Genomic DNA, 14728 nt, shown 5'->3' on the forward strand with positions numbered 1-14728 from the left:
TTTTCCTCATCAATTTTAGAACAAGACTCTAATGTAACAATGTGGATAAAGTCAGCAGGTCAGAATATTTTCCGAATGCACTGTACATTCCCCCTGGGACATTCTGTATAGGTGGGGCTAATGTACAGGCGCCGCTCATAAGATTATTTTGGGGCATGGTCCAAAATGTGTTGTATATGTGCCAACCACTAGTGGAAGTGAAGAACCAGTCAAAGCGTTTTTATCATTATGTTGTTGAGGGTTGAGCACCTAATTTGTCCAATCCTTGTTATACAATAATTTATAAGTACGTGTGACAATCAAAGCTGCACTGTTAAATCTTAGAGCTACCCCCCATGGAGAAAAAACATGAAAAAAAAATATTTACAAAACAACACTTTCAATATTTGGAAGACACTCAGTCCTCTACACAATATTGTGCTGATGCCAAGTGCCATAGCACATCCATGCCTGCAGAAATACATTTGGGCAGATGAACACCACTTGTGGCAGGAGCTGGATGATCCAGCTTCAGTGGGGGATGGACACCTTGGCACTGGGGGCTCCCATTCGGAGTCAGTGTCACTGTGAAATAAATTGTTCAGTTAGAATAGTTTCACACATGAGCCCTGTATCAACAGGTATAATAAACATATATATATATATATATATATATATATATATATATATATATATAGTACAGGGAACATAAGGTTGAATATATTATTATAGACCTGCTTGATCTACTGTCTCATTTATATTATGACATTTCAGCTGGATCTACTCTCTCTATTATATTATGACAGACCAGCTGTATCTACTGTCTCCATTTCACTTTGGCCATTGTTGTGGGCCTGCCCTCCCCTTAACTGCCTCAAATAGGCTATTTCATTTCACAAATAATATTTTATATTATTAATTTCAAACAACGGCATTAGCATGAGAAGGACTTACCAGTCCAAAACGATGTCCTCTCCGTTCAAAAAACATTCCTCCATTTGGGAATCGCTAAATGAATCGTCCTCGATAAATTTCTTCTAAAATTGTGTGTACATCTGTATATCTAGACTTAGATTTAGCTTTCCCTGACTTAGTCGCCATACTGATTGATATATATACAGCTGAATATGCGCTTTACCAAAACAATGCTGTGCACAACATACGTGGCTCCTTCCAGTATGAATCGTCAATGGCGAATGAACCTCTTTACGCCGGAGTTTACTACATGGGTTGGTCTTCCAACACACAAACATTACATATTGCCGTTTACCTCAGCTCATTGGCTATCTACCCAGCTAGATTTCAAGACGATCAGTGGTCATTGGGTTAAAATACAGTCAATCAACGAAACAGCGGGCAAATCATTGGTGCACAATGATGTCATTATTTGTTGTCTTCAAATCGGTTTCTTTCAGTCAAAACGTCCCGCGAAATGACCCATCAGGTTTGGTTGTGTTAACCCAATGACCACTGATCGTCTTGTTACAAACAAACCAGTTGATTGCAATGAAACCAAACATGACTGGAAAGGTCACGTTCTGTGTGTGTATTTACCTCGAATGTGTTGTCGAAAATGGAATGAGATGGAATTCACAACACAAGCAGTTCACAAAATGCTTCGTGTTAGGCTATAAAAATTGATTTTATCAAACAAAAAAACATTAATTGTGTAACAATGAGCATCGGGATTGCAAACAGAGGAAGATAGTCAAAGGTAAACAATTTATTTTATTGCAGTTTGTGATTTTGTTACGCCTGTGCTGGTTGAAATAGTTGTTTTTTATGGGGCTATATCCTCAGATAATCGCATCGTATTCTTTCGCAGTAAATCCTTTTTTAAATCTGACAACGCAGTTGGATTAGCAAGATTCTAGGCTTTCGAAACATGTGAGACACTTGTATTTTCATGAATGTTTAATATGACTATTTATGTAGTGATCACCATATGTTGTCGAATTTCATCCCGCTATCGGGTTCGGTGCGCAGAGTGGTTGAGGTTCCTTTGCATTTTCCAGTAGTTCAAATCAAACTTTATTTGTCACATGCGCCGAATACAACAGCTTTAGATCTTACCGTGAAATGTTTACTTACAAGCCCTTGTTTTAAACCTTTATTTAACCAGGGAAGTCAGTTAAAGAACAAATTCTTATTTACAATGACGGCCTACCCCGGCCAAACCCAGACGACACTGGTCCAGTTCTGCACTGCCCTATGGGACTCCCAATCACGGTCGGATGTGATACAGCCTGGATTCGAACAAGGGACTGTAGTGACGCCTCTTTTTTATTTCACCTTTATTTAATGTCTAATTTCAACTGCGACCTGGCCAAGATAAAGCAAAGCAGTGTGACAAAAACAACAACACAGAGTAACACATGGGATAAACAAACGTACAGTCAATAACACAATAGAAAAATATGTATACAGTGTGTGCAAATGAAGTAAGGAGGTAAGGCAATGAATAGGCCATAGTGGCGAAGTAATTGCAATTTCACAATTAACACTTGAGTGATAGATGCACTGAGATGCGGTGCCTTAGACCGCTGTGCCACTCAGGAGCCCTTAACCAACAATGCAGTTCAAGAAAGAGTTACGAAAATATTAAACAATGCAACAAAAAAAAAAAAATAGCACATTTGTTTAGGAGCCCATAAAACGGCAGCCATCCCTTCTTGTCGCCATTCTAGCATTCTCCAAGTTCGTGTTGATTTTTCAATAATTTACATAAATACAGTTGCTGCAAGTAGTTATTGTAACGTTCAAAGTAACTTACTGTGGCTTATCTCTGTAATGTTCACTAACCTGATGGTGTCCCACTATAGCATTTTCCAGTTGGTGCCCGCATTGGCTTCATGACGTTATCAGAGTGCACGGAGAGCATGATATGTATGTAAATTTCTCATGGCTCAGAGTGGAAAAGATTGATGTCATCACTACTTGTTTTTGTAAGAAGTGTTGACAAGCTGAATGTACCGAGCTGTCTGTTTAACCCTTGTGTGGTGTTCATGTTGTTGTTATTCACCCAATGTTCGCGGATCTGATGGACCCACAACATTAATAGGGTTTTAAAACAATACAGCCATAACAATTATGTAAAAATACTTATGTTGACTCATGTCAATTACAAGCAATATAGACAGCATAGATGGGGCCTCAGGTAGGTAGCCTAGTGGTTAGAGCTTTGGGCCAGTAACTGAAAGGATGGTGGATCAAATCCCTGAGCTGGGAAGGTAAAAATCTCTAGTTCTGCCCCTGAACAAGGCTATCATTGTAAATAAGAATTCTTTCTGGATAAATATTTATTTTTAAATGGTTAATATTTGACATTTACCTCTGCTAGATCACATTTATCAATAAAAGCGCTATTTGTTTTTTTGATAATGTGATTTTTTTGTAAACACAAAATCAATTATAATCAAGACATGTGTGGAATAAATCATATTCATCTTGAACAAATATAAATGAAACACGGTTTTCATCACTATTGATGTTTATTTCTTTGAAATTAACAAATTGAAGGACAAATTTTACATACAGTATTTTATGAAAATTATAAATGAGCCCCATTGTAGACACATTAAGGCCGGTCTACACACCACGAGGGGCAGAGTTTTACTGTGTGTGTTGCAAATATATTTCCTGCACTTGATGCATGTGTACTGTGTCTTCCTGTCCTTCTTGGGTCCACACACATCGCAACGCTTCTTCTTGTTGCAGACACAAACATCCCTCACAACATCCCTCATATGCAACAACATCCCCCTTAGTTCCGGTATTGGAGTTGTTGGTTCTGTGGGTCGGGCGGATGGGGCACAAGCATCCTCCTCACGATGGCTGCAGAAGCTGGGGCCCTTGGGATATGTTGCCTCATCTGGACTTGAGGTCCTACCACTGTCTTGCCCAGCAGCTCGAGAAAGAGCCATCTCCTCTGTATGTTCCCTCTGTTTCAATCTGGGTTCAATGCCATCCATATGACAAACGTGTTGTACACCGAGATGTCCAAGATATTGAAGAATATCACAAGTGGCCTGCATATTGTTCTTCTTTTGCAGCTGTTTACATTCACCAGCTTGTCTAAATTGTCCACCCCTCCTTTTGTGGCATTGTAATCCATTATGATTTCAGTTTTTTTATGTTCCTGGCCACATATTCTTCCATCCCTATTCAGCGTACTCGTGAGTACCACATTTTTGCCTTTCTTTTTCACATAGGACGTGTCGGCCATGAACACAAACTTTGAGGAATTGACAGGCCTGTTCCGTGTATTCAACAGCTGAAGTGAGAAGAAAAAAAACAGTTTGTACTGTTCTTACAATTGTCAGCTTCCTCTTGAGGTGCTCCTGTCCCAGCTTGTGCGAAGCATTTGCATTTGATGTTGTGGCCACGGAGTCCCTGTGTCACGTCCAGGACAACCCGCATCCCTTGTTTCTTCTCAGGGGCTCCTCTGTCAGACTTCCCCTTATACACTTGCAAGTTCCACCCATATGATTAAACAGCAGTGGGAGCCCAGATCTTGATTCCATATTTTGCGGATTTAGACGGTATGTACTGCCTGAAGGGGCCAGCGGTCCCTAAATGGCATAAGCTGCTCATCAAAAGTAACGTTGGGCCCAGGTTTGTAAAATAGGGGAAGGCGGTCCACCCACTGGTCCCACATTGACCTGACTGCAGCTAGCTTGTCTCTCTGCCGCCGAGCTAGTGTGCTGTCTTGGTTATGGAAGAGGATAATCCTGGAAATAATGTGGAAGTTTTCCAGAGAAATTATTGCACATAAAAGTTCTCTACCAGTTTCCGCATCCCACAGGGATCTGAAAACACCAGCAAGGGTAAGAACACAAAAGTATGCATGTAAATAAGTCTCCTTCCATCTCTCTTCAAAAACACAACTTCCCTCAGAAGTCCAGAAAGATTTCTGGATGTTGTCTGGAATGAACAGTTCAAAAGAAGACTGTCCTGCACATGAGTAACCGCCATCCGTGTCGGCCCTGGGTTGCATCCTTATCACATTGGCAGTCATTCTTTGGACAAGAAGACCCTCCATATTTCTCATTCTGCAGGCTGCTGATGAGCTGGTTGCTGACTGGCTGGTCCTGGTTTTGGCTAAGGGTCAATCTCATCCTCTTCTTCCAACTCACTGTCCAACTCTAAATTGACAGAGACATGATCCTCATATTCTGAAAATTCTTCATCTTCCAAAGTGGAAGACGCTCCTTCTCGCTCTGCAAAAATGATTTCTAAGGCCCTCTGAGCAGAGATTATTTTTTACCATACTCATTGATTGTGGTAAGGAGTCACACATGCAAAGAGGCGGTCCACCCACTTGTCCTACATTGTCTGAAGTTTACATACACCTTAGCCAAATACATTTAAACTCTGTTTTTCACCATTCCTGACATTTAAATCCTAATAAAAATTCCCTGTTTTAGGTCAGTTAGGATCACCACTTTTTTTTAAGAATGTGAAATGTCAGAACAATAGTAGAGAGGACGATTTATTTCATTCATCACATTCCCAGTGGGTCAGAAGTTTACATACACTAAATTAGTCTTTGCCTTTAAATTGTTTAACTTGGGTTTAAACTTTTTGGGTAGCCTTCTACAAGCTTCCCATTTTGGCCCATTCCTCCTGACAGAGCTGCTGTAACTGAGTCAGGTTTGTTGGCCTCGTTGCTCGCACACATTTTTTTTTAGTTCTGCCCACACATTTTCTATGGGATTGAGGTCGGGGCTTTGTGATGGTCACTCCAATACCTTGACTTTTTTGGCCTTAAGCCATTTTGCCACAACTTTGGAAGTATACTTGTGTCATTGTCCATTTGGAAGACCCATCTGCGACCAAGCTTTAACTTCCTGACTGATGTCTTGAGATTTTGCTTCAAAATATCCACGTTTTTTCTACCTCATGATGCCATATATTTTGTGAAGTGCACCAATCCCAACCTGCAGCAAAGCAACCCCACAACGTGATGCTGCCACCTCCGTGCTTCACAGTTGGGATGGTGTTCTTCAGCTTGCAAGCGTCCCCCTTTTTACTCCAAACATAACGATGGTCATTATGGCCGAACGATTATATTTTTGTTTCATCAGACCAGAGGACACTTCTCCAAATAGTACAATCTTTGTCCAAGTTGCAAACCATAGTCTGGCTTTTTTATGGCGGTTTTGGAGCAGTGGCTTCTTCCTTGCTGAGCAGCTTTTTATGTTATGGCGATATAGGACTCGTTTTACTGTGGATATAGATACTTTTGTACCTGTTTCCTCCAGCATCTTCACAAGGACCTTTGCTATTGTTCTGGGATTGATTTTCACTTTTTGCACCAAAGTATGTTCATCTCTAGGAGACAGAACACAACTCCTTCCTGAGTGGTATGACGGCTGTGTGGTCCCATGGTGTTTATACGTGCATACTATTATTTGTACAGATGAACGTGGTACCTTCAGGCATTTGGAAATTGCTCCCAATGATGAACCAGACTTGTGGAGGTCTACAATTTTTCTCTGAGATCTTGGATGATTTCTTTTGATTTTCACATGATGTCAAGCAAAGAGGCACTGAGTTTGAAGGTAGGCCTTGAAATACATCCACAGGTACACCTCCAAATGACTCAAATTATGCAAATTAGTCTATCAGAAGCTTCTAAAGCCATGACATAATTGTCTGGAATTTTCAAAGCTGTTTAAAGGCACAGTCAATTTAGTGTGTGTGAACTTCTGACCCACTGGAATTTTGATACAGTGAATTCATTATTAGTGAAATAATCTGTCTGTACACAATTGTTGGAAAAATGTCTTGTGTCATGCACAAAGTAGATGTCCTAACTGACTTGCCAGAACTATAGTTTGTTAACAATAAATTTGTGGAGTGGTTGAAAAACACATTTTAATGAGTCCAACCTAAGTGTATGTAAACTTCTGACTTAAACTGTATGTGTTGTGTCCCTCCCCCAATTTGCACCTGGCTGGGGTAGAGTGTGGGAAAATAAAACTTTTTACAATGTATGGAAATAATATATTGTAATAACATTGTGCAGGTTCCCGCAAGACATTGTGTAGTTTCAAACACTACAAAGGATGCGGGACACAGACAGGTTCTTGGTGCTATGTTGAATCAGCATTCCCAAGGGGGAGGAAAACGGAGTGAAGACACAGTAAACCTTTTTGTTTAATTTTTACTTGTTTTCACACACACTTTTGTTACCCTTGGGTCCAGTGGACCTGAACACCACATACGTAATATATATGTTTAGGGTGGTGCAAAGTGTGAACTCAATGCAAATGTGTTCTTTTACATGTTCTTCACAGAAAATGAGCCTCGGCCAATGAGTCTCACGCTGAAAAAAGTATTAATTGTATAATTTTAAAACATTGAAAACATTGAAAATGGGTCCCACAGACCCGGAAATTACACAAGGATTAAACTGCTAGCACACAGCTCGGACACCCATGCATTCCCCACAAGACATGCCACCAGAGGTCTCTTCACAATCCCCCAAGTCCAGAACAGACTATGGGAGGCGCACGGCACTACATAGTGTCATGACTACATGGAACTATATTCCACATCAGGTAACTGATGCAAGCAATGGAAATACAATAAAAAAATATACTGGCAAAAATACACCATATGGATCAAATGGGACTGTGAAGAGACATACACAAAGGTGCAGACACACGCATATGCACACGCACTCTACACACACGTACATAGTAATATTGTTGTGTAGTGGTATCATACATTTTGTTTTGTGTAATTTATTTATTTTATTTATTTCACCTTTATTTAAGAGTTACACATGGAGTAAAACAAACATACAGTCAATAATACAGTATAAACAAGTCTATATACGATGTGAGCAAATGAGGTGAGATAAGGGAGGTAAAGGCAAAAAAAGGCCATGGTGGCAAAGTAAACACACAATAGCAAGTAAAACACTGGAATGGTAGATTTGCAATGGAAGACTGTGCAAAGTAGAAATAAAAATAATGGGGTGCAAAGGAGCAAAATAAATACATAAATTAAATACAGTAGGGAAAGAGGTAGTTGTTTGGGCTAAATTATAGGTGGGCTATGTACAGGTGCAGTAATCTGTGAGCTGCTCTGACAGTTGGTGCTTAAAGCTAGTGAGGGAGATAAGTGTTTCCAGTTTCAGAGATTTTTGTAGTTCGTTCCAGTCATTGGCAGCAGAGAACTGGAAGGAGAGGCGGCCAAAGAAATAATTGGTTTTGGGGGTGACTAGAGAGATAAACCTGCTGGAGCATGTGCTACAGGTGGGAGATGCTATGGTGACCAGCGAGCTGAGATAAGGGGGGACTTTACCTAGCAGGGTCTTGTAGATGACATGGAGTCAGTGCGTTTGGCGACGAGTATGAAGCGAGGGCCAGCCAACGAGAGCGTACAGGTCACAATGGTGGGTAGTATATGGGGCTTTGGTGACAAAACGGATTGCACTGTGATAGACTGCATCCAATTTGTTGAGTAGGGTATTGGAGGCTATTTTGTAAATGACATCGCCAAAGTTGAGGATTGGTAGGATGGTCAGTTTTACAGGGGTATGTTTGGCAGCATGAGTGAAGGATGCTTTGTTGCGAAATAGGAAGCCAATTCTAGATTTAACTTTGGATTGGAGATGTTTGATATGGGACTGGAAGGAGAGTTTACAGTCTAACCAGACACCTAAGTATTTGTAGTTGTCCACGTATTCCAAGTCAGAGCCGTCCAGAGTAGCGATGCTGGACAGGCGGGTAGGTGCAGGTAGCAATTGGTTGAAGAGCATGCATTTAGTTTTACTTGTATTTAAGAGCAATTGGAGACCACGGAACGAGAGTTGTATGGCATTGAAGCTTGCCTGGAGGGTTCTTAACACAGTGTCCAAAGAAGGGCCAGAAGTATACAGAATGGTGTCGTCTGCGTAGAGGTGGATCAGAGACTCACCAGCAGCAAGAGCGACCTCATTGATGTATACAGAGAAGAGAGTCGGTCCAAGAATTGAACCCTGTGGCACCCCCATAGAGACTGCCAGAGGTCCGGACAGCAGACCCTCCGATTTGACACACTGAACTCTATCAGAGAAGTAGTTGGTGAACCAGTGTGGTAGAAAATCGGTTCAAATATGACATAATCAAGAACTTTGAATTCAATTATAGACTTTTAATACAAGAGTATAGCAAGCCGGAGTGCTCCGTGGAACACACACTTTTTTCAGAGCACTCGCTCTGACTTTATACACACACATAAGCCCATCCTACAAGCACATTAAGTTACATTCCAATCCGTGCATCCTGCTTGTTCAGCTCAACAACGCCCACATCTGCTTTCCATTAGATCCTAATGATGACAAGACCCTTGCTTTGTTCCTGCACTTAGCTAAATGCATTATTTTGTTTGTGTGTTATCTGGGATCAGGAGACTAAGTGTCTCCTCTGATTTTAGCGTGCTCAGCTATACTAAAAATACTACACATTCCTCTATGCTATAGGCTTGCTTTGTCCCTGCACTTAGCTCAATGTGTGTCTTTATCTCGGATCAATAGACTGTGTGTCTTCTCTGTCATTCCTTCTGCATCTCTACGTCCTAAAAATATGCGAACTATGTCTATTGGTCATCAGTTAGTAATTTGACTGACCCCCTCCTTTGTATATCCCTCTGGCCTTGGTATGTCCAGCTATCCTGGTACCTATGTGTCACCTTCCCTTCATGTAGTCTGTTTTTAGTGTTCAGCTATTCTATGCATCTTATGCATTTGTCTATGTGTTATATTTGCTCCCACAAATCCCCCCTCTGGGGCTAATTAGCCCCATAATAATACAAATATAACCCTAGGATGGTGAATGAGAATACCTGTGATAGACAATAAAATATAAAAACAGAGTAAAATATATAAACCAACTGGACCAAACATCTCTAGTATTTCATAAGAGTAAAATATCTAGTTCGGTATAGAAACAAAAAATAATACATTACATTTTGTTGAAGCATGAGCATGTAAGTACATAGCCTCAGGCAAGGCTATCTCAGTTATGTGAAAAAAAAAATAATAATTCAAAATAAAATTGACACAACATCATTCTAAATTTAAGCTGTCAACATGATCTTCCCTCTCAGACACCTCTCCAACAAACATGATACCAACCTCTGTTAGAAGATTAAGGACATGGTCCATAGACACTTGTAACCGGGATACCCCACTGTTACCTACATGTTTTGAAATTAACCTAATATTTAGAAGGCAAAACCAACTTTTAATTAAAATAAACATTCATTGACATACCTATCAAAAACATTCAACAAAACAAACAAAACACAAGGCCGTGAGCAAAAGTAGACCTTACATAGCCCCTCTTGTACTTACTACGGAAATGACCCTTTTTGTGGATATGTATCAGTTGACTTTCTTATGAATTTGGAATGACAGCATATACAGGTAAACCTTCCTTACGAAAACCATGGCAAGCATCACCACCTCCAGGGACCACTCCATACAGGCAGTTTGGATAAGGGGCAGTCAAGGGGTCCACCAACCGCATTGCATAACTGTCCATTTTCATCAGTATAATGGCCTGGGCTACCCGACACAGGATGAGCTATCACCGGAGGGTCAGCTCTACTTACAAGCATCTGTTTAACCGCTGTCTGGATCACAAATGATTTCACCAAGGGTACAACACAGCAAAATACAATACCCAGAGCCAATAACCCCCCGCCCAGCATAATGGCCATCCTAGCAAACATAGCTCCCCATTTTCCCAATGCTAAGTCCAACCAATCCCAAACATGAGAGTCAACCCCAGCATTTGCCTTAACCTCTAGTCGTAAACCTTTATGTTTAGCCATAGCGATTGCAAGGGATCCATTAGGCGCAGTGTTATTGGGAATAAAGGTGCAACAATCATCCCCGAACATAACACAAACTCCACCCTTCTCTGCCAAAAGCCAATTGAGAGCCTGTCTATTTTGCGAAGACATTTTACTGGTAGCCCGTACCTGTTCCCTCAACGCCGTTAGAGCCGAGTCAGTATAGTTAATGAATCTCTGTTGGTTATAGTATATGTAATTAAGCCACTCTAAGTTCGTATTTGGTGTTATCCACAAAAATATAGATTCAAATCCAGATTTAACCTGTTAAGCCTATAGGGGCGCTATTTCATTATTGGATAAAAAAACGTGCCCGTTTTAAGCGCAATATTTTGTCACGAAAAGATGCTCGACTATGCATAGAATTGACAGCTTTGGAAAGAACACAGTCTAACGTTTCCAAAACTGCAAAGATTTTATCTGTGAGTGCCACAGAACTCATTCTACAGGTGAAACCAAGATGAAACGTCTAACAGGAAATGAGCAGAATCTCTGAAGCTCTGTTTTCAAATGTCTCCTTATATGGCTGTGAATGCAGCAGGAACGACCATGTGCTTTCTGTGGTTTCTTCAAGATGTCTGCAGCATTGTGACGTATTTGTAGGCATATCATTGGAAGATTGGCCATAAGAGACTACATTTTCCAGGGGTCCGCCCGGTGGCCTTTATCTAAATTCGTGCGTAATCAATCTCCAGTTGCGGTCATTTTGTCCTGGGATTCAGAACGGAAAGCACACTTCCACGAAGGATATATCATCGAAGAGATATGTGAAAAACACCTTGAGGATTGGTTCTAAACAACGTTTGCCATGTTTCAGTCGATATTATGGAGTTAATTTGGAAAAAAGTTTGGCGTAATTGATGACTGGATTTTCGGGTTTTTTTGGTAGCCAAACGTGACGCACCAAACGGAGCGATTTCTCCTAAACAAATAATCTTTCAGGAAAAACTGAACATTTGCTATCTAACAGAGTCTCCTCATTGAAAACATCTGAAGTTCTTCAAAGGTAAATGATTTTATTTGAATGCTTTTCTGTTTTTTGTGAAAGTGTTACCTGCTAAATGCTAACGATAATGCTAACGCTAAATGCTACGCTAGCTAGCTACTGTTACACAAATGATTGTTTTCCTATGGTTGAGAAGCATATTTTGAAAATCTGAGATGACAGTGTTGTTAACAAAAGGCTAAGCTTGAGAGCTAGCATATTTATTTCATTTCATTTGCGATTTTCATGAATAGTTGACGTTGCGTAATGGTAATGAGCTTGAGTCTGTATTCACGATACCGGATCCGGGATGGGTAGATCAGAGAGGTTAAGTAAGAGCACCAAGATCATTTTCTGTAACATTTTGGCAAACAGTGTCCATTTTGACCAATACGTCAACAAGTTAGACAAAAAGTCAGAGTGTATGGGATATTCGTCTACTTCTCTGCTATTCATAGCTGTGTGCAGAATCAAAATATTCCATACGGAACTTACGGTACAGCTGTTTTTGTAACTGCATTACCACGTGTTTTTCAAACTTCCACAAACAACGTTCGTTTTGACCACTTTTGGAACGTTTTTGAGGAAAAAAGTCCGACAAGCTAAAATCTTCCCCTGCTTCTCTGCTCTTCAGAGACTAAGTCGGATTTCAAATCGGTGCAACCAATCTGTAACTATAGCCGTTTTCGTAACCCATCGCCTCTCTTTCAAGTGTCTGTAAATCATGTCAGCAGCAAGGCAATTCATTACTTTCCAAAACAACTATCGTTTTGACCACTAAACAAACCGTTTGACAAACATAGTTTGGCTTAAAATCTTACTCCACTTCTCTGCTTCTCAAAGTCGGAAACGCTTTTTAAATTGGGTCTACCGTTCTCGTGGGAGAGCGATTTAATTAACCCCTCACCTGCTCTTCACTAACAGCTCTCTGTGTCAATACTGATATTCCAAAACGATACCGTTGGCTAGGATACTCGCAGACGCTGCAGGGCCAAAATCATGAGGAGACACTCCTCCTACACCGTTAAGCTAGAAATGCTGTTCCAATATCAACAATTCCGCAACTGTCGCGATCGAGTTGTTTGCATAGAATTTTTGATATCTGATATCTACTTCTCTGCTACTCAAATCGGGAGTTTGGAGAAGAAATGATATTCACATCAAAAGTTACAGCAGTTTAAGTAAGAGCACCAAGATCATTTTCTGTAACATTTTGGCAAACAGTGTCCATTTTGACCAATACGTCAACAAGTTAGACAAAAAGTCAGAGTGTATGGGATATTCGTCTACTTCTCTGCTATTCATAGCTGTGTGCAGAATCAAAATATTCCATACGGAACTTACGGTACAGCTGTTTTTGTAACTGCATTACCACGTGTTTTTCAAACTTCCACAAACAACGTTCGTTTTGACCACTTTTGGAACGTTTTTGAGGAAAAAAGTCCGACAAGCTAAAATCTTCCCCTGCTTCTCTGCTCTTCAGAGACTAAGTCGGATTTCAAATCGGTGCAACCAATCTGTAACTATAGCCGTTTTCGTAACCCATCGCCTCTCTTTCAAGTGTCTGTAAATCATGTCAGCAGCAAGGCAATTCATTACTTTCCAAAACAACTATCGTTTTGACCACTAAACAAACAGTTTGACAAACATAGTTTGGCTTAAAATCTTACTCCACTTCTCTGCTTCTCAAAGGCGGAAACGCTTTTTAAATTGGGTCTACCGTTCTCGTGGGAGAGCAATTTAATTAACCCCTCACCTGCTCTTCACTAACAGCTCTCTGTGTCAATACTGATATTCCAAAACAATACCGTTGGCTAGGATACTCGCAGACGCTGCAGGGCCAAAATCATGAGGAGACACTCCTCCTACACCGTTAAGCTAGAAATGCCGTTCCAATATCAACAATTCCGCAACTGTCGCGATCGAGTTGTTTGCATAGAATTTTTGATATCTGTTATACTTGTTCCGTTATTCACTTTCTTGTCCTCTTTTTGTCCATCCGCTTTCATTGGATTTCTCAAGATACTAAAGTGTTGTTTGATGCACTCTGGATGTCCAATTTTTGCTGTGCTGTCTATTTGAGAGGAGATGAACACCGTGGACAGTTTTCAGCAATTTGCAACATTGAAATACAGAAATAACCACTTTTCCATAAACAAGCTCTAAATCATGTTTGATGCACTCTGGATGTCCGATTTTTGCTGTGCTGTTTATTCCTGACGATATGAACAATGTGGACAATTTTCAGCAAGTTGCAACATACAGAAATAACCACTTTTCCATAAACAATCTCTAAATCATGTTTGATGCACTCTGGATGTTACATTTTTGCTCTGCTATCTATTTGAGAGGAAATGAACACTGTGGACAGTTTTCATCAAGTTGCAACATTGAAATACAGAAATAACCACTTTTCCATAAACAAGCTCTAAATCATGTTTGATGCACTCTGGATGTCCAATTTTTGCTGCGCTGTCTATTTGAGAGGAAATTAACACCGTGGACAGTTTTCAGCAAGTTTGAACATTGAAATACAGAAATAACCACTTTTTCATAAACAAGCTCTAAATCATGTTTGATGCACTCTGGATGTCCAATTTTTGCTGTGTTGTCTATTTGAGAGGAAATTAACACAGTGGACAGTTTTCAGCAAGTTTGCAACATTGAAATACAGAAATAACCACTTTTCCATAAACAAGCTCTAAATCATGTTTGATGCACTCTGGATGTCCAATTTTTGTTGTGCTGTTTATTCCTGACGATATGAACACTGTGGACAATTTTCAGCAAGTTGCAAGACACAGAAATAACCACTTTTCCATAAACAAGCTCTAAATCATGTTTGATGCACTCTGGATGTCCAATTTTTTCTGCGCTGTCTATTTGAGAGGAAATTAACACTGTGGACAGTTT

The sequence above is a fragment of the Oncorhynchus mykiss genome, chromosome 21 (genome assembly GCF_057628025.1).
Source record: "Oncorhynchus mykiss isolate SJ-2025 chromosome 21, ASM5762802v1, whole genome shotgun sequence".
In the NCBI taxonomy this organism is placed as follows: Eukaryota; Metazoa; Chordata; class Actinopteri; order Salmoniformes; family Salmonidae; genus Oncorhynchus; species Oncorhynchus mykiss.